The sequence below is a fragment of the Nerophis lumbriciformis genome, linkage group LG22, assembly GCF_033978685.3.
Source record: "Nerophis lumbriciformis linkage group LG22, RoL_Nlum_v2.1, whole genome shotgun sequence".
In the NCBI taxonomy this organism is placed as follows: Eukaryota; Metazoa; Chordata; class Actinopteri; order Syngnathiformes; family Syngnathidae; genus Nerophis; species Nerophis lumbriciformis.
In genome coordinates this window covers 36,049,959-36,077,286 of record NC_084569.2, presented here as the reverse complement: position 1 = coordinate 36,077,286, position 27,328 = coordinate 36,049,959, and the positions used below count along the sequence as shown (strand labels likewise).

The 27,328-nt window shown below is 39.2% G+C and overlaps 1 protein-coding gene across 1 annotated transcript in view; it reads left to right on the top strand.

The window, feature by feature from the left end:
• septin12 (septin 12) overlaps nucleotides 1–27,328 on the top strand; it is a 244,464-nt gene that overhangs the window by 127,168 nt on the left and 89,968 nt on the right. The window lies entirely within an intron of this gene.

Sequence of the window (27,328 nt, the reverse complement as noted above, 5' to 3'; positions counted from 1 at the left end):
CATTTAAGCAAATATTAACATTGCTGTATGTATACTTTTGACCCAGCACATTTGCTCACATTTTCAGTATACCCATAATAAATTCATAAAAGAACCAAACTTCATGAATGTTTTTTGCGACCAACAAGTATGTGCTCCAATCACTCTATCACAAAAAAATAAGAGTTGTAGAAATGATTGGAAACTCAAGACAACCATGACATGATGTTCTTTATATCTCTAATATATACACATTTTTTATTTATTTATTTTAATTAGGGACTTCCCGCGGGCCGGATTTTGGGGACCCCTGGCTTAATCCATTCCATAATTATCCGTTAGCAAAGAAAAATCCATAGATTAGCCGCACCTTTCTATAAACCGCAGAGTTCAAAGTTTGGGGTGAAAAGTAGCGGCTTATAGTCGATAGTTTTAACAGTATGGACTGGAGAACACGATGGGTTCGTAGCCCAAATTCATACTTAATCCCTTTTCAAATTTGACAATAATATGCTTAAAATGTGTATTTTGCACAGGTTTTTCTAAAGCTAAGTTAACGGTGCTCCAATGGGAGACCCTTGGTCAGGCTAGGTCCGGGTCTTCACTAACAAGATGCAAACAAAGCTTCATGGCTTCGAATCCAATCAATCCAATCCACTTTATTTATATAGCACATTTAAACAACAAAAATGTTTCCAAAGTCCTGCACAACAATATTAAAAACAATATTCAAATATTATCCTTAGCTCCACCAATCCATCCATCCATCTTCTTCCGCTTATCCGAGGTCGGGTCGCGGGGGCAGCAGCCTAAGCAGAGAAGCCCAGACTTCCCTCTACCCAGCCACTTCGTCCAGCTCCTCCCGGGTGATCCCGAGGCGTTCCCAGGCCAGCCGGGAGACATAGTCTTCCCAACGTGTCCTGGGTCTTCCCCGTGGCCTCCTACCGGTCGGACGTGCCCTAAACACCTCCCGAGGGAGGCGATCGGGTGGCATCCTGACCAGATGCCCGAACCACCTCATCTGGCTCCTCTCCATGTGGAGGAGCAGCGGCTTTACTTTGAGTTCCTCCTGGATGACAGAGCTTCTCACCCTATCTCTAAGGGAGAGCCCTGCCACCCGGCGGAGGAAACTCATTTGGGCCGCTTGTACCCGTGATCTTGTCCTTTCGGTCATAACCCAAAGCTCATGACCATAGGTGAGGATGGGAACGTAGATCGACCGGTAAATTGAGAGCTTTGCCTTCCGGCTCAGCTCCTTCTTCACCACAACGGATCGATACAGCGTCCACATTACTGAAGACGCCGCACCGATCCGCCTGTCGATCTCACGATCCACTCTTCCCTCACTCGTGAACAAGACTCCGAGGTACTTGAACTCCTCCACTTGGGGCAAGATCTCCTCCCCAACCCGGAGATGGCATTCCACCCTTTTCCGGGCGAGAACCATGGACTCGGACTTGGAGATGCTGATTCTCATCCCAGTCGCTTCACACTCGGCTGCGAACCGATCCAGCGAGAGCTGAAGATCCTGGCCAGGTGAAGCCATCAGGACCACATCATCTGCAAAAAGCAGAGACCTAATCCTGCAGCCACCAAACCGGATCTTCCTCAACGCCTTGACCGCGCCTAGAAATTCTGTCCATAAAAGTTATGAACAGAATCGGTGACAAAGGGCAGCCTTGGCGGAGTCCAACCCTCACCGGAAACGTGTCCGACTTACTGCCGGCAATGCGGACCAAGCTCTGACACTGATCATACAGGGAGCGGACCGCCCCAATCAGACAGTCCGATACCCCATACTCTCTGAGTACTCCCCACAGGACTTCCCGAGGGACACGGTCGAATGCCTTCTCCAAGTCCACAAAGCACATGTAGACTGGTTGGGCAAACTCCCATGCACCCTCAAGGACCCTGCCGAGAGCATAGAGCTGGTCCACAGTTCCACGACCAGGACGAAAACCACACTGTTCCTCCTGAATCCGAGGTTCGACTATCCGGCGTAGCCTCCTCTCCAGTACACCTGAATAGACCTTACCGGGAAGGCTGAGGCTCCACCAATGACTGAATAAAAACAAAAAATAAATAGATATAAAACCGATATAAAAATAAATATGATTAAAAACGATTTTAAAGGGTAAAACGAATTCCATCCATCCATTTTCTACCGCTTATTCCCTTTGGGCTCGCGGGGGGCGCTGGAGCCTATCTCAGCTACAATCGGGCGGAAGGCGGGGTACACCCTGGACAAGTCGCCACCTCATCGCAGGGCCAGTAAAACGAATTAAAACAGTAAATAGAAATCACAATTTATAAAAAAAACACAGAGGACAACAGAGGACCACACAACTCACGTAGTGTTAAAAGGCAAAGAATAAAAGTGGGTCTTAAGACGAGACTTAAAACACTCCACTGTGAGAGCAGTTTTAACAAGGAGGGGCAGAGTGTTCCATAGCTTGGGGCCGACCACAGAGAAGGTCCTGTCTCCCCTGGATTTAAGTCTGGTCTTGGGCACCACGAGCTGGAGCTGGCTCTCTGAGGAGTGTAAATTTGGATGAGGTCCGAGATATACAGAGGTGCCAATCCATGTAAAGCTTTAAAAACAAACCGCAAGGTTTTAAAATCAATTCTAAAATGAACAGGGAGCCAGTGCAAACTCTGAAGAATTGGGGTTATATGCTCGCGTTTCCTGGCCCCTGTTAAAAGTCGTGCTGCCGCGTTCTGGACTAACTGCAACCGGGAGAGAGCTTTTTTGGCTAATGCCAGCATAAAGTGCATTGCAGTAGTCCAGGCCACTTGAAATAAAAGCATGCACGACTTGTTCAAAAAGGTTAAAAGATAAAAACGGTTTTACCTTTGCTAAAAGACGAAGATGATAACAATTTTAAAACGCCATTGACTTGTCAAGTTTAAAATCGCTGTCTATAGTGACGCCAAGGCTGGTGACTTTACGTCACTATAGACCAGTGATGTGCGGTGAGGTTGATGGCTGGTGAGGCACTGACTTCATCACAGTCAGATTTACAAACATATGAACCCTAAAGAGTATCTTATTCACCATTTGATTGGCAGCAGTTAACGGGTTATGTTTAAAAGCTCATACCAGCATTCTTCCCTGCTTGGCACTCAGCATCAAGGGTTGGAATTGGGGGTTAAATCACCAAAAATTATTCCCGGGCGCGGCGCCGCTGCTGCCCACTGCTCCCCTCACCTACCAGGGGGTGAACAAGGGGATGGGTCAAATGCAAACGACAAATTTCACCACACCTAGTGTGTGTGTGACAATCATTGGTACTTTAACTTAACTTTAACTTTACACATACAAACTGTAGCACACAAAAAAGCACATTTAATTAAAAAAAACGTTATTATGGTCTTACCTTTACTTATAAATGAAGTCCATGCGCCGCTGTTGTGTTGGATTAATGCACCCCCTGACGGGAGTGTTATATCAACTAAAGCCCTCACTTAAACTTTCCACGTGCAAGATTGAATCTATTTAAAAAAGTGTAACCGAGGGTTTATAAATGTCGCCTATACTGTATGAAACTACAAAATAACAAACACGGAGGCTCCAGTTTACACGAGGACCACTTTATTTACCTTCTTTTAAAAACCTCCGCTCCACTTCAACGTGTCATCACTTCCGCTCTTAGCGCCTTCAAAATAAGAGCTCAAGGCATATACTGTATAACAGCGCATAACAGGAACTTAACATCACAAAGAGGAAAGCCCATAAAAATAGGTTACAAAAGTTATTTAATAAGAAGCCAAAAAGTGCAAAAAACGATAATGTTCGTGTTGGAGGAGTTGTGAATTAGGTACACCTGCAGTCTGCAGGTGTACCTAATGTTGTGGCCCTGCAGTCATTCACATCTCCTCCAACACCAACATTATTGTTTTTGCACTTTTTGGCTTCTTATGAAATAACTTTTTTAAATAGATTCAATCTTGCACGTGGAAAGTTTAAGTGTGGGCTTTAGTTGATATAACACTCCCGTCAGGGGTTGCATTCTACGCCGGGGGTGCAGGAGGCGGGACTACTGCGAGCCTCAGCCAGTGCGTCTTTTGCAGCCGTTTTATGATCGCTCAGCACAAGAAATACGTTACACACATACAGTTGTTGACAAAATACACTGTACATTATATACCTCAGCTAACTAAACTATATAAATGTATAATATAATTCATATAGCAATACGGTCTCGCTGCACAGCAGGCCAGCAGTTAGCCGAGTCATTGCGCAATCCATGTTGAGGCACTGAGTGACGTGCCTCAACTGGCTGCTGTTCACCGCACCGTCTCTTCTCAGTATTTGAACGGCAAATGTGAAAATTCTGCCATTTTGAATAAAAATCATCTAAAACTGGTGAAGTTAAATGGAAAATAACTTTATAGTATAATCACTGGACACATTTAATATTTTTTTTTTTCTTTTTACATTTTTTTTCTTTCCATGATGGCAGGTGAGGCCTCACCTGCCTCTAGTGACTGCACGTCACTGCTATAGACACTATTGACATTATGACAGACTTCCAAGTCTGTCATGATTGTTTGCAAGATCAGCACAGATATAAACAAAACACTCTTTTATGAAATATGTAAAACTACAAGTTGAGGAGATTGGGTGAAGACTGCAAGTTACCTGTGGTTTCCTTCAGCAGCCCAAATAGGTCATAAACATCCTGACTTGGAGGAAATACCCAAGATAAGACAAAGGTGCAGCTTTATCTCTCACAAATGTAGGTGTGTTTGTTTGCACCCATGTGCTTCTCTCTCCGCTCACATTAACTCTCTGACCTCGTCTATGCTTCTGCACTTCCATCCGAAAACAGCCAAAATGTTCCATTGTTCCCCCCACATGTCCTTGTGTAGCATCTCGTCCATGCTTTGGAGAAAGCTGGTGTGACAGTAAACAATTCCACCATGGACACCATAGATGTGCCATCCAAGAGTACTTGCACTAATAGAGCAACTTACAGATGAAGGTACCTTACCTCTGCGGAATCTGGGGGCCCTAGCAGGCTACTTAGGATAGGATAGGATAGGATAGGTCTTTATTGTCATTGCACAAGTACAACGAAACTATGTTTTCAGCTCAAACCCGTTCAAGATTAGACAAACAAACAGCGTACAGGGTTACAGAAGAGTAACGCTGATGGGTCGCCAAAGGCGCCCCGTAAAAGATGAGAAAAAGGTAAAACGCTGGGGAAGAAGATGGGTAAAAAAAATACAATCCAGACTGGGCTCCTAAGTGGGCCTAGTCTGTAGTGGGGGAAAAACCTCCATGCCATGCACACATAAACATGTTACATATAATCACGACAACTCGCAACAGAGGGGCGGGGAGTTGGGGCCCTGGAGGTCGACTGCTGCTATGAAGCGCTGCCAGCCGTCCATCACCCTGAGGGGAATCAAGCGGTGGTGAAGACGTGGGGTGGGGGAGGGTGTGTGTGTGTGTGTATATGCCCATTGTCTTGGGTGTGTTGATGTGTTCATAGGCCTGGGGCCGTTCTGCATGCAAGCAAAAGTTCGACTCCAGGTGTCGTTGAGGAGGTAGGGAGGTCAAAAGCGTCCATCATTGAAGTGTCCTCTGGGATGTTTTCAGGAACAGCCTGTTCCTGTTGTTTACAGTGTCAAGGCCATTCGAGGGAGTCAAATCGTAGATTAGGATGTTTGTTTTCCGCGAGCAGACATTACAATGACTTGTCTGTTCTATTAATGACTGATTATGTTGGTGTATGGGGAGCCCCCTAGTGGCTAAATGGTCTGTGGCCATCTCTTGGATCCCTTAAAAATGTTCATTTGCGCAGCAGGTGGAATGGATTCTGAATCAATTTTACTCTTTAACTAGAAACCAATTTAATCTCTCAGAAATGAAGAAAACACTGTATATATGGTTTTTATAGGTTTTCTTCTATTGTAGGGTATATACCGTATTTCATTTAAAACCTCTTCTCACTCCGGTGCTTACCAAAGGCATACGGTAAATTTAGGCATGCGCTTATACATTTGAGTGTGATGTAAGGATACCATCATGACATCGTTTAATTTCGCAATAAAATTTAAAGCACAATGAATCATCCCGGGAGTTCTTTTTGTTTGGGTCTGAAAAGGAAATTAAAATAACATTATTACCGCCTGCTAGCAGGTTTTCTTAGCTCATGATTTGTTTCTGAAATGTTAGTCGTACAACTCCATCAAAATGACTCATATTTGACACACGCAGCTATATTAATAAAGCATTTTTTCAAAATAAAGCGCTTTGAAAGACGCAACTCCAACAACAAAAAGTCAGCTTTCCACCACTACAACTAACACAATATTAATAATAAGAATTGCAATTATATAAAACGTAGTAGGTACGTGACTTAGTAATTCTAGTAATACGCTAATTATTTGGCGAAACGAGTTCGACCCGGCGGTAAATCGAGGCATGCACATACTATATACCCGGCGGCAATTCAAGGAAATACGGTAGTTCCAGAATTCAATCCCCATCTGATTTCCCCTCGGGAATTAATAAAGTACTTCTAATTCTGATTATGATTCTTATTTCTTAAGTTTACTTTATTACAAATTAGAGATGTCCGATAATATCGGCCGATAAATGCGTTAAAATGTAATATCGGAAATTATCGGTATCGTTTTTTTTATTATCGGTATCGTTTTTTTTTGTTTTTTTTTGTTTTTATTAAATCAACATAAAAAACACGAGATACACTTACAATTAGTGCACCAACCCAAAAAAACGCCCTCTCCCATTCACTCATTCACACAAAAGGGTTGTTTCTTTCTGTTATTAATATTGTGGTTCCTACATTATATATCAATATATATCAATACAGTCTGCAAGGGATACAGTCCGTAAGCACACATGATTGTGCGTGCTGCTGGTCCACTAATAGTACTAACCTTTAACAGTTAATTGTACTCATTTTCATTCATTACTAGTTTCTATTTAACTGTTTTTCTTTCTTTTTTATTCAAGAAAATGTTTTTAATTTATTTCTTATTTTATTTTATTAATTTTTTTAAAAAGTACCTTATCTTCACCATAACTGGTTGTCCAAATTAGGCATAATAATGTGTTAATTCCACGACTGTATATATCGGTTGATATCGGTATCGGTTATTAAAGAGTTGGACAATATCGGAATATCGGATATCGGCAAAAAGCCATTATCGGACATCCCTATTACAAATACATTACAGAGTCCACATTTGTATAGTATGCTGATTTGTGTCAATGGCAACAAAATCCAGAAGAAAAACATTAAATAAATATTGGACATTAGTTTTAATGTCTTTTTTTCTTTTATCAGTAAAATAAGTATTTTATTCTCAAGCACAACATGTCTGAGAATAAATCCTTATCGCAAAAACAAGAGGTCAGTCTTTTTCTTGTAGTGAGTCACCAGGGTTGCACACATCTCAGAAGGGGTTCTGGTTCACTCCTGGATGTAATCCCCAAATCTTGCAAGGTTTCAAGGCTTGACAGTTTGAAGTTTCAGCTCCTTTCACAGCATTTTTACGGCTACTGGCAGCCTGTAAAAGCAATCTATAAATGGTGTCAAACTAATGTAATAAACAACACAAATACCGTATTTTTCGGACTATAAGTCGCAGTTTTTTTCATAGTTTGGCCGGGGGTGCGACTTATACTTGGAAGAGGACTTATGTGTGAAATGATTAACACATTAGCGTAAAATATCAAATAATATTATTTATCTCATTCACGTAAGAGACTAGACGTATAAGATTTCATGGGATTTAGCGATTAGGAGTGACAGATTGTTTGGTAAACGTATAGCATGTTCTATATGTTATACCACGGGTGTCAAACTCAAATACAGAGTGGGCCAAAATATCAGAAATTATCGGTAATATTATAATTATTATCGGTAATAGAAAAAAAGATTATTTTCGGTATAATTATTATCGGTAATAATATAATTATTTAAATACATTATTTGAATACAATAACATAATTATTTAAAATGTAATATCGGAAATTATCGGTATCTGTTTCAAAATGATCGGTATCGGTTTCAAAAAGTACAATGTATGACTTTTTAAAACGCCGCTGTGTACACGGACGTAGGGAGAAGTACAGAGCGCCAATAAACCTTAAAGGCACCGCCTTTGCGTGCCGGCCCAGTCACATAATATCTACGGCTTTTCACACACTCACAAGTGAATGCAAGGCATACTTGATCAACAGCCATACAGGTCGCACTGAGGGTGGCCGTATAAACAACTTTAACACTGCTACAATTATGCGCCACGCTGTGAACCCACACCAAACAAGAATGACAAACACATTTGGGGAGAACATCCGCACCGTAACACAACATAAACACAACAGAACAAATACCCAGAACCCCTTGCAGCACTAACTCTTCCGGGATGCTACAATATACACCCCCCGCTCCCCCCCCCACACCTCAACCCCGCCCACTTCGACCTCCTCATGCTCTCTCAGGGACAGCATGTCCCAAATTCCAAGCTGCTGTTTTGAGGCATGTTAAAAAAAATAATGCACTTTGTGACTTTAATAATAAATATGGCAGTGCCATGTTGGCACTTTTTTTTTAACATAACTTGAGTTGATTTATTTTGGAAAACCTTGTTACATTGTTTAATGCATCCAGCGGGGCATCACAACAAAATTAGGCATAATAATGTGTTAATTCCACCACTGTATATATCGGTATCGGTTGATATCGGTATCGGTAATCAAGAGTTGGACAATATCGGAATATCGGCAAAAAAGCCATTATCGGACATCTCTAATGGTAACACATTCTTGAAACTTATAGGAGTGTCTGGTTTTGTGTAGATTCAAATAATTAGCCTTTTTATAGTTGCAAATTCCAGATAAATATGCAAACAGCACAAAACAGAAAAGCTTTTGGAGGTAACATTTTATGTCCGGAAACCCCCCCCCCCCCCCCCCCCTCCCCCACACACACACATTCTTGTATTTGTTACCTTCTTGAGACCTCCGAAAAATGCCTACCTCTTTAGGACCACCCTTTCAAGATATATAAAGATTTGTATTTACAACATTAATAATATATACATACTATGCAAATATCAATCAATCAATCAATAAATGTGTATTTATATAGCCCTGAACCACAAGTGTCTCAAAGGGCTGCACAAGCCACAACGACATCATCGGTTCAGAGCCCACATAAGGGCAAGGAAAAACTCACAACCCAGTGGGATGTCAATGTGAATGACTATGAGAAACCTTGGAGAGGACCGCAGATGTGGGTGACCCCCCACGCCCCTCTAGGGGAGACCGGATGCAATGGATGTCGAGTGGGTCTGACATAATATTGTGAAAGTCCAGTCCATAGTGGATCTAACATAATAGTGAGAGAGTCCAGTCCATAGTGGATCTAACATAATATTGTGAAAGTCCAGTCCATAGTGGATCTAACATAATAGTGAGAGTCCAGTCCATATAAAAAAGGTAAGTGTTTAGTTATTTTTTTGTTTGTAATTGTTTTTTAATCTTCATTATTTACTTCAAGTTATTACAGTATGTCTCTATATACATATTTATTTTTTATTAATTTTGGCTGAAAGGGGAGCACATCAAATTTTTACACACACTTGTTATTTCATATGTTGACCAGAGGGGGAGCTCTTTTCAAAGCAACACACAGTCAATTTGAAAAATCCCTCCTTTTTGGGACCTGTTTGATTGATTGATTGAAACTGTTATTAGTAGATTGCACGGTACAGTACATATTCCGTACAATTGACCACTAAATGGTAACACCCCAATAAGTTTTTCAACTTGTTTACTGTATTTTTCGGACTATAAGTCACAGTTTTTTTCATAGTTTGGCCGGGTGTGCGACTTATACTCAGGAGCGACTTATGTGTGAAATTATTAACACATTAGCGTAAAATATCAAATAATATTATTGATCTCATTCACGTAAGAGACTAGACGTATAAGATTTCATGGAATTTAGCGATTAGGAGTGACAGATTGTTTGGTAAACGTATAGCATGTTCTATATGTTATAGTTATTTGAATGACTCTTACCATAATATGTTACGTTAACATACCAGTTGGTTATTTATGCCTCATATAACGTACACTTATTCAGCCTGTTGTTCACTATTCTTTATTTATTTTAAATTGCCTTTCAAATGTCTATTCTTGGTGTTGGCTTTTATCAAATAAATGTCCCCAAAAAATGCGACTTATACTCCAGTGCGACTTATATATGTTTTTTTCTTTCTTTATTATGCATTTTCGGCCGGTGCGACTTATACTCCGGATCGACTTATAGTCCGAAAAATACGATACATATGTCACATATATGTCATTCCTTTTTGGATGTAAACTATAAATAATCTCTACAAAGTGTGTTTTGTGTTCATATTGTTGTGTGTTTGGAATGGATTAATTGAATTTACATTAATACTCCTATTTTTGTACGATTCTGCTTTTTGTCCGACCTTTTGGAACGGATTACCGAAAACCGAGGTACCGTTGTATATGCATGTTTTACTATATAACAATATCAATCAAAAAATACAATCATTCCAATGGAAAAAAAATGTTTGTGAAAATAAACATAGAAGAGAACTGAGAACTAGTATCACGCTACAATCGATCTGATACTGTTACGATACCTTGGTATCGATACTATCCATATTTGGATATCTGGCCCACCCCTATAGAAAACAGTACCGTATTTTTCGGACTATAAGTCGCTCCGGAGTATAAGTCGCACCGGCCGAAAATGCATAATAAAGAAGGAAAAAAACATATATAAGTCGCATTTTTTGGGGAAATGTATTTGATAAAACCCAACACAAAGAATAGTGGACAACAGGCTGAATAAGTGTACGTTATATGAGGCATAAATAACCAACTGGTATGTTAACGTAACATATTATGGTAAGAGTCATTCAAATAACTATAACATATAGAACATGCTATACGTTTACCAAACAATCTGTCACTCCTAATCGCTAAATCCCATGAAATCTTATACGTCTAGTCCAGGGGTCGGCAACCTTTACCAGTCAAAGTGCCATTTTGACCAGTTTCACAAATTATAGAAATCAATGGGAGCCGCAAAATTTTTTTGAAATTTTAAATGAAATAACACTGCATACAAAGTTTTTTTTTGCTTTGTGCTATGTATAATCCAGGGGTCTCAGACACGCTGCCCACACCTTTATGTGGAATTTGAAAGCTGGTGCTGCACGCGGGTTTTAAATGAATGGCGCTTGTCAGCGTAATGCGTGCCGTGATGGTACAGCATATAGCACCTGCTACAGTCAGCGTGCCTGATCAGCCACAAGTTGTATGGGGATTCCGCTTAGCACACGTAGGTTACAGCAAGGCATACTTGGTTAACAACCACACAGGTCACACTGACGGTGGCGGTATAAAAAAAAAAACTTTAACACTCTTACTAATAATGCGCCACACTGTGAACCCACACCAAACAAGAATGACAAACAAATTTCGGGAGAACATCTGCACCTTAACACAACATAAACACAACAGGACAAATACCCAGAATCCCATGCAGCCTTAACTTTTCCGGGATACATTATACACCCCCCCCCCCCCCCCCCCACTCCGCTACCAAACCCCGCCCACCTCAACCTACGGGGGGGGGGGGTGTTGATGTGTGAGGGAGCAGGGTTGGGGTGGGGGCGGGGTTTGGTGGTAGCAGGAGTGTATAATGTAGCCCGGAAGAGTCAGGGCTGCATGGGATTCTGGGTGTTTGTTCTGTTGTGTTTATGTTGTGTTAAGGTGCAGATGTTCTCCCGAAATGTGTTTGTCATTCTTGTTTGGTTTTGGTTCAAAGTGTGGCGCATTATTAGTAAGAGTGTTAAAGTTGTTTTATATGACCACCGTCAGTGTAACCTGTGTGGCTGTTGAACAAGTATGCCTTGCTGTCAAGTAAGTGTGCAAGCAGAAGATGTATATAGTATAACAAGTGTAGGGTTGGCACGCTGTTAATACAGATTGTAGAGGGCGCCAAATGTTGTACCATCATGGCACGCCCTTATTATAGCCGTAAGGGTGAAAATCGGTGAATATTAATCCCGGGAATTTTCTGCGAGAGGCACTGAAATCCGGAAGTCTCACGGAAAATTGGGGGGTTCAGCAAGTAAGCTGCTGAGCCACATCAGAGTGATCAAAGAGACGCATGCGGCTCCGGAGCCGCGGGTTGCCGACCCCTGGTCTAGTCTATTACGTGAATGAGCTAAATAATATTATTTGATATTTTACAGTAATGTGTTAATAATTTCACACATAAGTCAGTCGCTCCTGAGTATAAGTCGCACCCCCGGCCAAACTATGAAAAAAAACTGCGACTTATAGTCCGAAAAATACGGTAAATACAGATTTGCAAAACTGCCACAAAGTGTATAGATGCATTGTAAACAGGAACAGTTAACATGTTTGTTTGCATGTTCAGCAGTAAAGCGAGCGCCAATGTTAGTTGCTGTTTGCAGATACATTTTAGAGCCAGGCGTGAAGTGATTTATTTCCAGCTGTCCATTTGTGAAACATACTAATGACTTATTTAACCCTTGTACAAAAAGCTTTTGCATGATTGACAAGTAATTATACTGTCGACCACAGACAATTTCATCAATCAAGCCACTGATTCGGAAGATTTATCCAAAAAGTGTTGGTCAGAGGGTAAATGTAGCTTGAGGGCAGGGCTCAAGAACGGTCAGAATGTCAGCTGAATCAATCCATCAGTTTGAAGTAGTAATATTTCAGTTTAAATGCACCGACTAAACATTGTATGTATTTTGGGCATGCAAGAAATACTTGTGAAATAAAATACAGAACCAAGATACAACATATTTGGTAATGAGTAGGGATGATGTTCGAAACCGATTCTCCCGGTTGTTTGATAAGAAAAGAACCGATTCCATGGACTCGAATCCCTTTTTTGAGAACCGATTCCCGTTATCGAGGCCACTATAGTAAAGAAAAAGAGTTGGTTCTTTATTCGAATCCCAAATGGGCAATGTTATGCCCATTTGATTGTAGACTCTTACTGACAGCTTGTGGCGATATGAAAATACTACGCGTCAATAGTTTGGGCACTTCCGGGTTGACGATGTTAGTCCAGTTCATGAGACAATTGAGAAGTAGACAAGTTGTGTTAGCTCTTACAAGCCTTGGAAAGGATAAGTCTGTAAGTAAACTGTTTAACTTGTTTATGTAACTCAATATTAAGCAGGAAAGTAGTTACGTTTGATAGTAAGATGTTTATTGAAAAATGATTTTTGTGCATTGTTTCAATGGATGTTTTGAGGACTTAAAATGGCTGCCAGTCGTGTATTTCCACCATCAAAATAGTTTCAACACTCAGAAGTATTTGTGTGATGATAGTACTGTATATTTGTGTGAAGCTAATATTTACATATTGTGTATTACATTTCCGTATGTTAATTGAATCACATAGCTTATACATTTGTCATTGTGTGTATTTCAGTTTAAAAAAAATAAAAAATAACAGTCCAGTGCAAGACAAAAGTAAAGATAGGAAAAGACTAAGCAAGAACCTAAATGGATTAATCAGCTTTGGAACTTTATTAGACGTCTTGGATTGGTTGTTAGCTGTCTGCCTGTGTGTGTAGTTAGTATGTTCCAATAGCAGCAGAAGTGCACTTTTTGGAGAGCTGTATTATTTTCAGTTTTGTGCCCAAGGGACTGATTTTATTTAATACTATATTATTATTTATACACCTATAGTGATCACAGAGACAGGTTGTTTTTGTGTTACTGTATATATTTGTTTTTCTGAAAAATCCCACTTAATATACTTTGGGTAACAACAGTCAATATTTATTTTTTTATTTTATTCTATTTTTTTCTTGAGCTTTTGTTAAACCAAATATTGTGTTTTTTTCCATATACAACAACCTATCTGGATTCGATAAGAGAATCGATAAGGAATCGGTTCGATAAGAGGATTCGATAATGGGCTCAAACTCGATGATTTCTTATCAAACATCATCCCTAGTAATGAGGACTTAAAATGGCTGCCAGTCGTGTATTTCCACCATCAAAATAGTTTCAACACTCAGAAGTATTTGTGTGATGATAGTACTGTATGTTTGTGTGAAGCTAATATTTACATATTGTGTATTACATTTCCGTATGTTAATTGAATCACATAGCTTATACATTTGTCATTGTGTGTATTTCAGTTTAAAAAAAAAAAAAAAAAACAGTCCAGTGCAAGACAAAAGTAAAGATAGGAAAAGACAAAGCAAGATCAACAACAATAAAGAACCTAAATGGATTAATCTGCTTTGAAACTTTATTAGACGTCGTGGATTGGTTGTTAGCTGTCTGCCTGTGTGTGTAGTTAGTATGTTCCAATAGCAGCAGAAGTGCACTTTTTGGAGGGCTGTATTATTTTCAGTTTTGTGCCCGAGGGACTGATTTTATTTAACACTATATTATTATTTATACACCTATAGTGATCACAGAGACAGGTTGTTTTTGTGTTACTGTGTATATTTGTTTTTCTGAAAAATCCCACTTAATATACTTTGGGTAACAACAGTCAATATTTTTTTTTTTTTTTTTTTTTAGAGGGGTAACAGTCAATATTTATTTATTTTTTCTTTTCTTGAGCTTTTGTTAAACCAAATATTGTGTTTTTTTCCATATACAACAACCTATCTGGATTCGATAAGAGAATCGATAAGGAATCTGTTCGATAAGAGGATTCGATAATGGGCTCAAACTCGATAATTTCTTATCAAACATCATCCCTAGTAATGAGCACATCATTTTACAAGTGTCGAAAAGTTATCAATCAGCTGCTTTGAGAAGGCATGCGCAGTCATCCAGTTCTGGTCAATGTGTATAGTCATGTGAGAGAACCTTAGCAACATTTTTGCCTCAAAATGCTTTTTTTGCCATTAACAAGCCTTTGGCATAATAGTGGCTGTACATTGTGTTCCTTCCTAGAAAATACAGTTCCTAATTGTCCAAAATGAATAAGACATTCGAGCCTGTGAGTGTATGTTTACTTCTGACTGCCACAGTACATACCGTATTTTCCGCACCATAAGGCGCCCTGGAATATAAGCCGCGCCTTCAATGAACGGCATATTTCAAAACTTTGTCCACCTATAAGCCGCCCCGTGTTGTAAGCCGCATCTAACTGCGCTAAAGGAATGTCAAAAAAACAGTCAAATAGGTCAGTCAAACTTTAATAATATATTAAAACCAGCATGATGTGGGCGCGCATGGAATCGTATATCAACATGGACGAAGCTGCGTGAAAAAAGCCACCCGGCCTCTTCGCGTAAACTTAAACTTACCTTAACCACTCGCTCATCTTTTCTTCATCCATCCTTTCGAGGAAAGGTCTCTTTTGGCAAGGTCTTCCTTTTGAATATCACCATGGGTGGAAGTTTCTGGCCATTAGCATGGCAAGCTAGAACCACAGTGAAGGATGACTTCTCATTCCCTGTGGTGCGAATATTCACCGTACGTGCTCCCGTTGTATCCACAGTGCGGTTCACAGGAATATCAGTTGCTGTGAAATAGTAATCCGTGTGCGGATGGAGAGATTGCGTCTTTTCATGAACCGGAAACCTGTCGTTTAGTAGGAGCCATTTTGTGGTCTTTACAGATGTAAACACACAAAGGAAATGAAACGTACGGTAATATCCGCGCGCTTTTTCCTCTTCTACGCGGGCGGGTGGTTGCTTACAGTAGAAGAAGAAACGCTTCCTGTTCTATGGGGGCGGGTGCTTACCTTGGCGGTTGCTTGCGTAGAAGAAGAAGCGCTTCCTGTTCTACCGGGAAAAAAGATGGCGGCTGTTTACCGTAGTTACGAGACCGAAACTTTATGAAAATGAATCTTAATATTTATCCATATATAAAGCGCACCGGGTTATAAGGCGCACTGTCAGCTTTTGAGAAAATTTGTGGTTTTTAGGTGCGCCTTATAGTGCGGAAAATACGGTACATCAACAAGGACAGGTATGTGGGAGGATAAGAATTTTGGAAGGATGAATGCCAATGTCCCTAAGAATTGTCATTTGAGTAACATACCACATGGTCTTAAAGTTGGACAAGAAGCGATAAGAGTGGGCCGGACCATTGCTGCGTCTGGTTTGAGAAAAGGGTCTCTGGGAAATAATGCTGGTCAGTAGCTGAACGGAACAAACCAAAGGCTCCCACAGACAGCAGAATGTTGGACAGTTTGAACATAATGTATTGATAGTAATGCAATAATGGCGACCTGGTGACAGACAGTAAACGGGACATTACTTCCACAACACAATACAGAGATAGGTTAAAAGTAACAAAGTTGAAAAGCCAGCATCTGTGATGGTATGGGGGTGTATTAGTGCCCAAGACATGGGTAACTTACACATCTGTGAAGGCGCCATTAAAGCTGAAAGGTACATACAGGTTTTGGAGCAACATATGTTGCCATCCAAGCAACGTTACCATGGACGCCCCTGCTTATTTCAGCAATACAATGCCAAGCCATGTGTTACATCAACGTGGCTTCATAGTAAAAGAGTGTGGGTACTAGACTGGCCTGCCTGTAGTCCAGACCTAACTCCCATTGAAAATGTGTGGCGCATTATGAAGCCTAAAATACCACAACGGAGACCCCCGGACTGTTGAACAACTTAAGCCGTACATCAAGCAAGAATGGGAAAGAATTCCACCTGAGAAGCTTCAAAACTGTGTGGCCTTAGTCTCTTCCAGACTCGGCAACAAAAATCCAACTTCACTGCTATCGAAGGGTCAACCTGGCGTTGATCCCACAGCATGTTGAAGACATATCTATACATGATATGTTCTCCAGGTAGCTGCAGTTTCACAAAGATTGTTTTTGTATTCACGGAAACTTAAGCCATGGGAAGCTCATTTTAGTATCGGATGAAGGAACCGGCACAGGAATGTGAGATGTCTGGGAAGTGTTTAATGTGGGCGATGTTGGAATGCTGTCATCTCTCAGTGTTCTGCAGACTTGACATCAACGATAATGTGAGATACAGGTGAAGGACAAAGCAGCTTATAAACCACTCGTATCAAAGTGATTTCCAGTTCTGAGTAATTTACAAAGCCGGATTAAAGTGGCAGAAATCTTGTGAAGTTACTTCTCTTGCTGACATAGCGTCCTACCATATTCTGGACTTGTTGTTTTGTTTTGTTATTTGAAAGGGCCTATCAGTGACAGTGTGGTTAGCTCGTCAAAAATGAGGCATAGTGCGTCAGACTCTGTTGAGACAAAAAAAAGACGACATATTTTTGCTGGCTGATGGTTGGTGAAAACTGAAGCGTTTACACCATACTTGCAAACCTCGAGACCTCCGAATTCGGGAGATTGGGGTGGCGGGGTTAAGGGGGGAGGAGTATATTTATAGCTAGAATTCACTGAAATTCAAGTATTTCTTATATATATATATATATATATATATATATATATATATATATATATATATATATATATATATATATATATATATATATATATATATATATATTTATATAAAATAAATACTTGACTTTCAGTGAATTCTAGCTATACACTGCAAGAAGTCAGTGTTCAAAAACAAGAAAAAAAAATACAAAAATGAGGGGTATTTTATTTGAACTAAGCAAAATTATATTAGACTTAGAGACTTAGACTTCCTTTTTATTGTCATTCAAATTTGAACTTTACAGCACAGATAAGAACGAAATTTTGTTACAGCTCATGGTAGTGCAGGATAAAAAAGCAATAAGGTGCATATATAAATAAAACATATATATAAATAATATATATAATAAAGAAAAAATATATATATATAATATATATATATATATAATATATATATAATATATATATATATATATATTTATATATTATATATATATATATATTATATATATATTTATTATATTATATATATATATATAAATATAAAAATAAAAAATAAATTAATATATATAAATATATATAAATAAATAAATAGATTACTGTACAGATAAATATATTGCACTTTTTCACATGCGCCCACGTTTATGGATGTATGTTATATTGTCTTTTTTATTCCAGCGAGTTAATCCATTTTGGGGGGAGTTGAGGGGATAATTTAATTTAATTATGATGCGTTCAAGAGTCTTACGGCCTGAGGGAAGAAACTGTTACAGAACCTGGAGGTTCTGCTTCGGAGGCTGCGGAACCTCTTTCTAGAGTCCGGCAGTGAAAACAGTCCTTGGTGGGGGTGGGAGGAGTCTTTGCAGATTTTCTGAGCCCTGGTCAGGCAGCGGCTTTTTGTGATCTCCTGGATAGGAGGAAAAATATGCCAATAGAACAAGAAAATGTGACTTGTCAAGACTTTCCAAAACAAGTCAAATTAGCTAACCTCAATGAACCCAAAAATACCTTAAACTAAGTATATTCTCACAAATAACAAGTGCACTTTTCTGGTAGAAAAAACAAATATGAGACCTTTTTTCTCAATATGTTGAAAAATATTCTTAAACGAAGCAAATGCTAGTGCCATTATCTTGACATAATGATATGCGCTCGGCATTACATTTCTTGAAACCAGCAAACTTATACTAAAAACTAATTTATTGTTCTTAATGGAAAGGCAACAAGGCAAATCATATGGTCTAAAAATGCATTTTTCCATCAACAACATGACATCATCGCGCCAAGTGCGTGCTCTTTCAGTCAATTAGTGCGCAAGGAAAATATATATATATATATATATATATATATATATATATATATATATATATATATATATATATATATATATTAGGGCTGCAACAACTAATCGATTAAATCGATTAAAATCAATTATAAAAATAGTTGGCGATTAATTTAGTCATTGATTCGTTGGATGTATGCTATCCGCATGCGCTGAGGCAACGTTTTTTTTTGTTTTTTGTTTTTTTTAAACCTTTATTTATAAACTGCAACATTTACAAACAGCTGAGAAACAATAATCAAAATAAAAGGGTTGTAACGGTACGTGTATTTGTATCGAACCGTTTCGGTACGGGGGTTTCGTTTCGGTTCGGAGGTGTACCGAACGAGTTTCCACACGGACATATTAAGTAGCGTAACGCACGTTGTATAAACAATACTCAAAATGCCAAACATTTGAGGCATTTAAGAAACTCCGCCCGACAGCCCTGCAAAAGACGACATGTCCGGTGAAATGATGACGTATGGTCAGTCTATACGTAGCCCGTTAGCTGCTAGCATGCTAGCAGTGACCGGGCTAGGATAGACTGACCATGACATGTCATCTTTTGCGGGGCTGTCGGGCGTAGTTTCTTAAATGCCTCAAATGTCCGGCATTTTGAGTTAGGGTTGCGTGTATTTTCAATGTACGTTCAGGGTTAAGAAGGGGTTAAAAACACAACAAATTGTGCACGCAGCAGTGCTGAAAGATATAAACATCCCATTTGTCGGCATCTCACTCAGGGCGGACATTGTACAGTAAGAGATTGTTTTATTATGATCGTAGTTTGTATTTCTTATGTAGCACTTAGCAATAGTGCTACTTGTTGGATCAGGATATTAGTCAGCTTTTAAAACTCGTAGCTCATTTTTCTTATTTTCAGGCTTAAAAATATTAGGTTGTGGATCATCATTTGCTGCAAAGTGGTCGTTGTCTCTCATGACGTCTGCAATGATCAGTAGTAGTTTGTTATTGTTGAAGGAAATAACGTTGTGATGCGTCTGTGGAATGACTACGCCGCCGTACTCTACACTTGAAATGACCAAAATACATAAATACTACTTGGCATTATGAATGTGCCTGTTTCCATATTACATATATCCTTACAGAATGTATATAAAACGTTAATGGGGGTTTTTAGAGCACTTTTATAGGTGGAATAGAACAAATCCCATTACCTCCATTGTTAGCTGACTTTTGCTAGTGTTTATTTACAAGTTAGAATGCATGATAAGCAAAATAAAAGTGCAGTCCCCTTTAATACCGTTTATCAATAGAATAGAATAGAATGGACTTTATCGTCATTATATTTGCATATAATGAGATTAAGGTCTCCAATTTAAGGTGCGGTAGTGGGAACAAATATGGGGTAAAAATAAATTACATAAGAGGTAAAAAAGAAAAAAACTAACAATTGAAAGAAATGTCCCTCGTTAGGTTTTAGCTCAAACACAATAAGATATAGAAATTGAACAAACGTTATTTGTATTATCCTTACAGCTTATCCCCTACCTGCGTCATATTGTTGCCATTCCAAACTGAAGAATAAAATACAGGAGAAATACAATCATGTCCATCTTTTGAAAGGGCTTTTATTTTTCTGTGTTGTTTGTTTTTCCAATTTCAAATCACTGTTTTTTTTTTACTTACATTAGAATATGTTCAGTTAACCCCAAACGTAAACAGGGCTGTGTCCAGTTTGAATACAGTCCACTTCTATAAGTACAGGTGAAACTGGTGCATACCAGCAATTAGACGGAAAGGCCCAACAACCTCTTTTTTTTTTTTGAGGAAACTAAAATGCGCAAACATTCCGACGGTCAACTTTTACAAGTGTGCCATCAGCACTGTCCTCACTTACGGATTTTTAGTGTGGTTTGCTAGCTGCACTAAAGCGAACCAACAGGCCCTCCAGCGAGTGGTTAAAGCGGCGGGGGAAATTACAAGGACGATGCTCCCAGAGATGAGTGCCATGTACACAACTCGCTACCTAAAGCGAGTACACAACATCCTGAAGGACAGATACCACCCAGCACGTGGCCTCTTCAACCTGCTACCCTCTGGAAGGAGGTATAGAATGTCTCACAGTCTGTATCCCCAGGCTGTGAGACTGCTAAATGAACAGCCTGCCCCGGACCATCTTATTACCTCACTCTTCACCACCTCAATAATTGTGCTCTGGACATTGCATTGCTGCAACATCAACGTAACACCCATCAGACATCTGACTGTTCCCACCCCCACGTCCCTCTATTCACCATCTTCCTGACAATGCTAAAATGTAAACTATTGTCAACCTGCACTTCAGTGCAGTTTCTATGCCGCTGGACAAAGCTCAAACAAAATCTCGTTGTTCATGTATGACTTAAGCAGTGACGTGCAGTCACTAGAGGCAGGTGAGGCGGGGCCTCACCTGCCATCATGGAAAGAAAAAAAATGTAAAAAGAAATAGAAATTAATTAAATTGTTATATGTATGCAGTGATTATACTATAAAGTTATTTTCCATTTAACTTCACCAGTTTTAGATTATTTTTATTCAAAATCGCTGAATTTTCATATTTGCCGTTCAAATACTGAGAAGAGACGGTGCGGTGAACAGCAGCCAGTCGAGGCACGTCACTCAGTGCCTCAACATGGACGGACTCGGCTAACTGCTGGCCTGCTGTGCAGTGAGACTGTATTGCTATATGAATTATATTATACATTTCCATAGTTTAGTTAGCTAATGTACAGTGTATTTTGTCAACAACTGTATGTGTGTAACGTATTTCTTGTGCTGAGCGATCATAAAACGGCTGCAAAAGACGCACTGGCTGAGGCTCCAGTAACCCCGCCTCCTGCACCCCCGCCGTAGAATTGTTAGATCAACTAAAGCCCACACTTAAACTTTCCACGTGCAAGATTGAATCTATTTAAAAAAGTTATTTCATAAGAAGCCAAAAAGTGCAAAAACAATAATGTTCGTGAATGGCTGCAGGGCCACAACATTATGTACACCTGCAGACTGCAGGTGTATCTAATTCACAACTCCTCCAACACGAACATTATTGTTTTTGCACTTTTTGGCTTCTTATTAAATAACTTTTGTAACCTATTTTTATGGGCTTTCCTATTTGTGATGTTAAGTTCCTGTTATGCGCTGTTATACAGTATATGCCTTGAGCTCTTATTTTGACGGCGCCAAGAGCGGAAGTGATGACATGTTGTAGTGGAGCGGAGGTTTTTGAAAGAAGGTAAATAAAGTGGTCCTCGTGTAAACTGGAGCCTCCGTGTTTGTTATTTTGTAGTTTCATACAGTATAGGCGACATTTATAAACCCTCGGTTACACTTTTTTAAATAGATTCAATCTTGCATGGGAAAGTTTAAGTGAGGGCTTTAGTTGATATAACACTCCCGTCAGGAGGTTCATTAATCCAGCACAACAGCGGCGAATGGACTTTATTTATAAGTAAAGGTAAGACCATAATAACGTTTTTTTTATTAAATGTGCTTTTTTGTGTGCTACAGTTTGTATGTGTAAAGTTAAAGTTAAGTTAAAGTACCAATGATTGTCACACACACACTAGGTGTAATGAAATGTGTCCTCTGCATTTGACCCATCCCTTGATCACCCCGTGGGAGGTGAGGGGAGCAGTAGGCAGCAGCGGCGCCACGCCCGGGAATCATTTTTGGTGATTTAACCCCCAATTCCAAGCCTTGATGCTGAGTACCAAGCAGGGAAGAATGCTGGTATGAGCTTTTAAACATAACCCGTTAACTGCTGCCAATCAAATGGTGAATAAGATACTCTTTAGGGTTCATATGTTTGTAAATCTGACTGTGATGAAGTCAGTGCCTCACCAGCCATCAACCTCACCGCACGTCACTGGACTTAAGTGTTATTATGACAATGACAATAAAGGAATTGATTGATTGAGATGAACAAGGTGAAACTAATACATGCAACTCTGTCAAGATTTCTCTTGAGGGAATGGGTTCTCATCACAGCTCTATTATGCCCTCAAAATAACCAAGTTGAAACATGGAAGTGCACAAATTCAAACATGGCCCAAAGTGTCCAGGCTTTGAGAAACAGGGAGAAGAGTGACCTCTGCTGGCTGCCTCCATTTCCTTTTATAAACCCCCAGTGGACCCTGACATCTTATATGTAATCAGAGGTGGGTAGAGTAGCCAGAAATTGTACTCAAGTAAGAGTACTGTTACTTTAGAGATTTATTACTCAAGTAAAAGTAAGGAGTAGTCACCCAAATATTTACTTGAGTAAAAGTAAAAAGTATGTTGTAAAAAAACTACTCAAGTACTGAGTAACTGATGAGTAACACACATCATATATATATATATATATATATATATATATATATATATATATATATATATATATATATATATATATATATATACATACACACACACACATATATACATATATATATATATATACACACACATATATATATATACATTGATATATACAGTATATAATTTATATTTATTTTTGTTGCCGTTTTTGTTTACATGTTAATAGTGTTTTAATGAATATACATGCATGTTTAACACATATAGATTCCTTTCTTTCATGAAGACAAGAATATAAGTTGGTGTATTACCTGATTCTGATGACTTGCATTTTTTGGAATCAGACAGTAGTGATGACAAACGTCCACGTTTTCAAATGGAGGAGAAAAAAAGTTCCTCCTTTCTGTCTAATACCACATGAAAGTGGTTGGTTTTTGGCATCTTATTTGTCCAGCTTCCATATTCGTTTTTATACACTTTACAAGAAATACATTGGCGGCAAACTCCGTAGCTTGCTAGCTTGTTTGCGCTGGCTTTCGGAGACTCTTATTTTGAAAGCGCAGGCGCGATGGAGCGGCACTTTTATTGTGAAGACAGGAACTGTGCAGTCAGTCTTCAGGCTTTTGACGGGGTGTACGTTGAAATAAAAAATTGTCTTTTTTCCTTCACACTTTTGATTGATTGGAACTTTTATTAGTAGATTGCACAGTACAGTATATATTCCGTACAATTGACCACTAAATGGTAGCACCTCAATAAGTTTTTCAACTTGTTTAAGTCAGGTCATGTGACCCCTGGCTCTGTTTGATTGGTCCAACGTCACCAGTGACTGCATCTGATTGGTGGAACGGAGTGAACGTCACCAGTGACTGTATTTGTTGAAACGCAGGCACTTTGAAGGTCTGTCTGACAGACCAAAACAAACAAAGCGTGCATTAACAGATCGATAAAAATTAGTAGCGAGTAGCGAGCTGAATGTAGATAAAAGTAGCGGAGTAAAAGTAGCGTTTCTTCTCTATAAATATACTCAAGTAAAAGTAAAAGTATGTTGCATTAAAACTACTCTTAGAAGTACAATTTATCCCAAAAGTTACTCAAGTAGATGTAACGGAGTAAATGTAGCGCGTTACTACCCACCTCTGTATGTAATAGAATTAAATTTTGTATTCTGATATATGTTCTTCACAGAAAATGAGCCAAAGTCAGTGAGTCTCAGTTTGAAAAATGTATTAATTGTATCATTTTTCTTCTCATAAAAAATGAAAACGGGTCCCACAGACCCGAACACCACACAAGTTGTGTCTAATTAATGTTGTCACTCTTATGTATATTTGACTGAATGCTAGTGAGGACTTGAAGATACAGTATTTAGTTGGTGTTTAGTTTTCTTCAATATTATTTCATATTAGTGTAACTTATGGCTAGAGTTCCAGTCTTGATTAGAGATGTCCGATAATGGCTTTTTTGCCAATATTCTGATATTGTCCAACTCTTAATTACCGATACCGATATATACGGTCGTGGAATTAACACATTATTATGCCTAATTTTGTTGTGATGCCCCGCTGGATGCATTAAACAACGTAACAAGGTTTTCCAAAATAAATCAACTCAAGTTATGGAAAAAAAAAAGTGCCAACATGGCACTGCCATATTTATTATTGAAGTCACAAAGTGCTTTTTTTTTTTTTTTAACATGCCTCAAAACAGCAGCTTGGAATTTGGGACATGCTCTCCCTGAGAGAGCATGAGGAGGTTGGGGTAGGGGGTAGCGGGGGGTGTATATTGTAGCGTCCCGGAAGAGTTAGTGCTGCAAGGGGTTCTGGGTATTTGTTCTGTTGTGTTTATGTTGGACCCCGACTTAAACAAGTTGAAAAACTTATTGGGGTGTTACCATTTAGTGGTCAATTGTACGGAATATGTACTGTACTGTGCCATCTACTAATAAAAGTGTCAATCAATCAATCAAAAACAAGGTTTTCCAAAATAAGAGAACAACTTCAACTACAGGTATAGAAAAAAAAGTGCCAACATGGCACTGCCATATTTATTATTGAAGTCACAAAGTGCATTATTTTTTTTAACATGCCTCAAAACAACAGCTTGGAATTTGGGACATGCTCTCTCTGAGATAATCCTGATACCCACTACAACTATGGGAAATACTATACTTTGACTTTCAAAGTGCATTATTTTTTTTATTTTTTTAAACATGCCTCAAAACAACATCTACAAAAACAATGAAGGCACACAGCTTCAGTCCAGAGTATACTAGCGCATACTTGCCAACCTTGAGACCTCCGAATTCGGGAGATGGGGGGATTTGGTGTGTATATTGTAGCGTCCCGGAGGAGTTAGTGCTGCAAGGGATTCTGGGTATTTGTTCTGGAGTGTTTACGTTGTGTTGCGGTGCGGATGTTCTCCCGAAATGTGTTTGTCATTCTTGTTTGGTGTGGGTTCACAGTGTGGCGCATATTTGTAACAGTGTTAAAGTTGTTTATACGGCCACCCTCAGTGTGACCTGTATGGCTGTTGATCAAGTATGCGTGCATTCACTTGTGAGTGTGTCAAAAGCCGTAGATATTATGTGACTGGGCCTGGGGCGCACAAGGCAGTGCCTTTAAGGTTTATTGGCGCTTTGTACTTCTCCCTACGTCCGCGTACACAGCGGCGTTTTAAAAAGTCATACATTTTACTTTTTGAAACCGATACCGATCATTTCCGATATTACATTATAAAGCATTTATCGGCCGATAATATCGGACATCACTAGTCTTGATAATATATATATTCTGCATATTCAAAAAGGCAGACCGCTAAATGGCAACGCTGCATATTCTGCTCACTAAAGAGCAGAGGTGGGACCAAGTCATTGTTTTGCAAGTCACAAGTAAGTCTCAAGTCTTTGCCCTCAAGTCCGAGTCAAGTCCCGAGTCAAGACAGGCAAGCCCCGAGTCAAGTCCAAAGTCAAGACTGGAAAGTCTCAAGTCAAGTCCTAAGTCCTGCATTTTGAGTTTCGAGTCCTTTCAAGTCCTTTTAACCACAGACTAATATATTAACACAGATTGTGTATGCTTTTTAAACGCTGTATTTATTTATTAAAACAAGTGCATTTTAAATTGCAGGAAAGAAAATTGTGCTGACATTGCACTTTATAATAGCACTATTAACCAGTCATTTTAAACATTAACTCATTCCTTTACAGAACAAACACATTGAAAAATAAAGTGCAAATGTACTTATTTGTACAAAAGTGTTAACATTGAAAAAACATGACATATACATGAACATAACAAAAAAGTTGTACTTTTTATATGTCAGGGCCCTATGCTGAATTGCATTTGCAAAAGACCAAATTAGCCAAGAGTCTGTCAGTCATTTGTGCACGATGGGGGCGTAGTATGATGCCACCATGGCTGAAAACTCGCTCCACTGGAGCACTGGAGGCAGGCACTGCCAAGACTCTCATGGCCACTCGGAACAGTGAAGGAAGAGTCTTCATGTTCAATGCCCAGAACAAAAGGGGGAGAGAGTTGTTTTGGGTTGGTGCACTACTTGTAAGTGTATCTTGTGTTTTTTATGTTGATTTAATTTAAAAAAAAAAAAAAAAAAATTCTTGTGCGGCCCGATACCAATCGATCCACGGACCGCGGCCGCGGCCCGGTGGTTGGGGACCACTGAGGTAAACAACCAACAGTATGTCAGAAAGCTAGCTAAAACGGTACACATATTCATAATATAGTATACATTTTAACTGACCTTTATTTTACTATTTTTGTCTTTTTTTAGGTGACTAAAATACGCGGTGCTGCTGACTGCCGTCTAACGTTACGTGTGATGTATTGACTAACGTAACCCTGCTTAAAAAAAAATCACTGAACAAAAAGTATGAATAAGGTAGTGAACTGCAACAGATTCCCGTGTTTGCAATAACGTTATAACGTTAGCAGTGAGTTTACAGCCTCACTGATTTAACTACACAGCAAATAAAAGTCACGTTACTTAGCCAATAAACGTTATCTTTCATTCAAAACTTACCGTTCTTTGTGCAACTTCAAATGCCGGACGAAGTTGGAAGTTGTTGCCTCTCCATCAGTAATTTTCGAACCGCATGTGTTGCATACTGCAAACCGTTTTGTGTTGACCACCTCGTAATTTTTATACCCAAACAAAATTATTTTAGGTATCATTTTTTGTTCACTGGCGTGTGGTTTGGACATGTCTTCTTCCTTGGTTGTCCTGCAATTTGATTGGATGAATGCTGTGTGATGAAAACAAAGTAGATCTAATTTGATTGGCTGTTGTACTG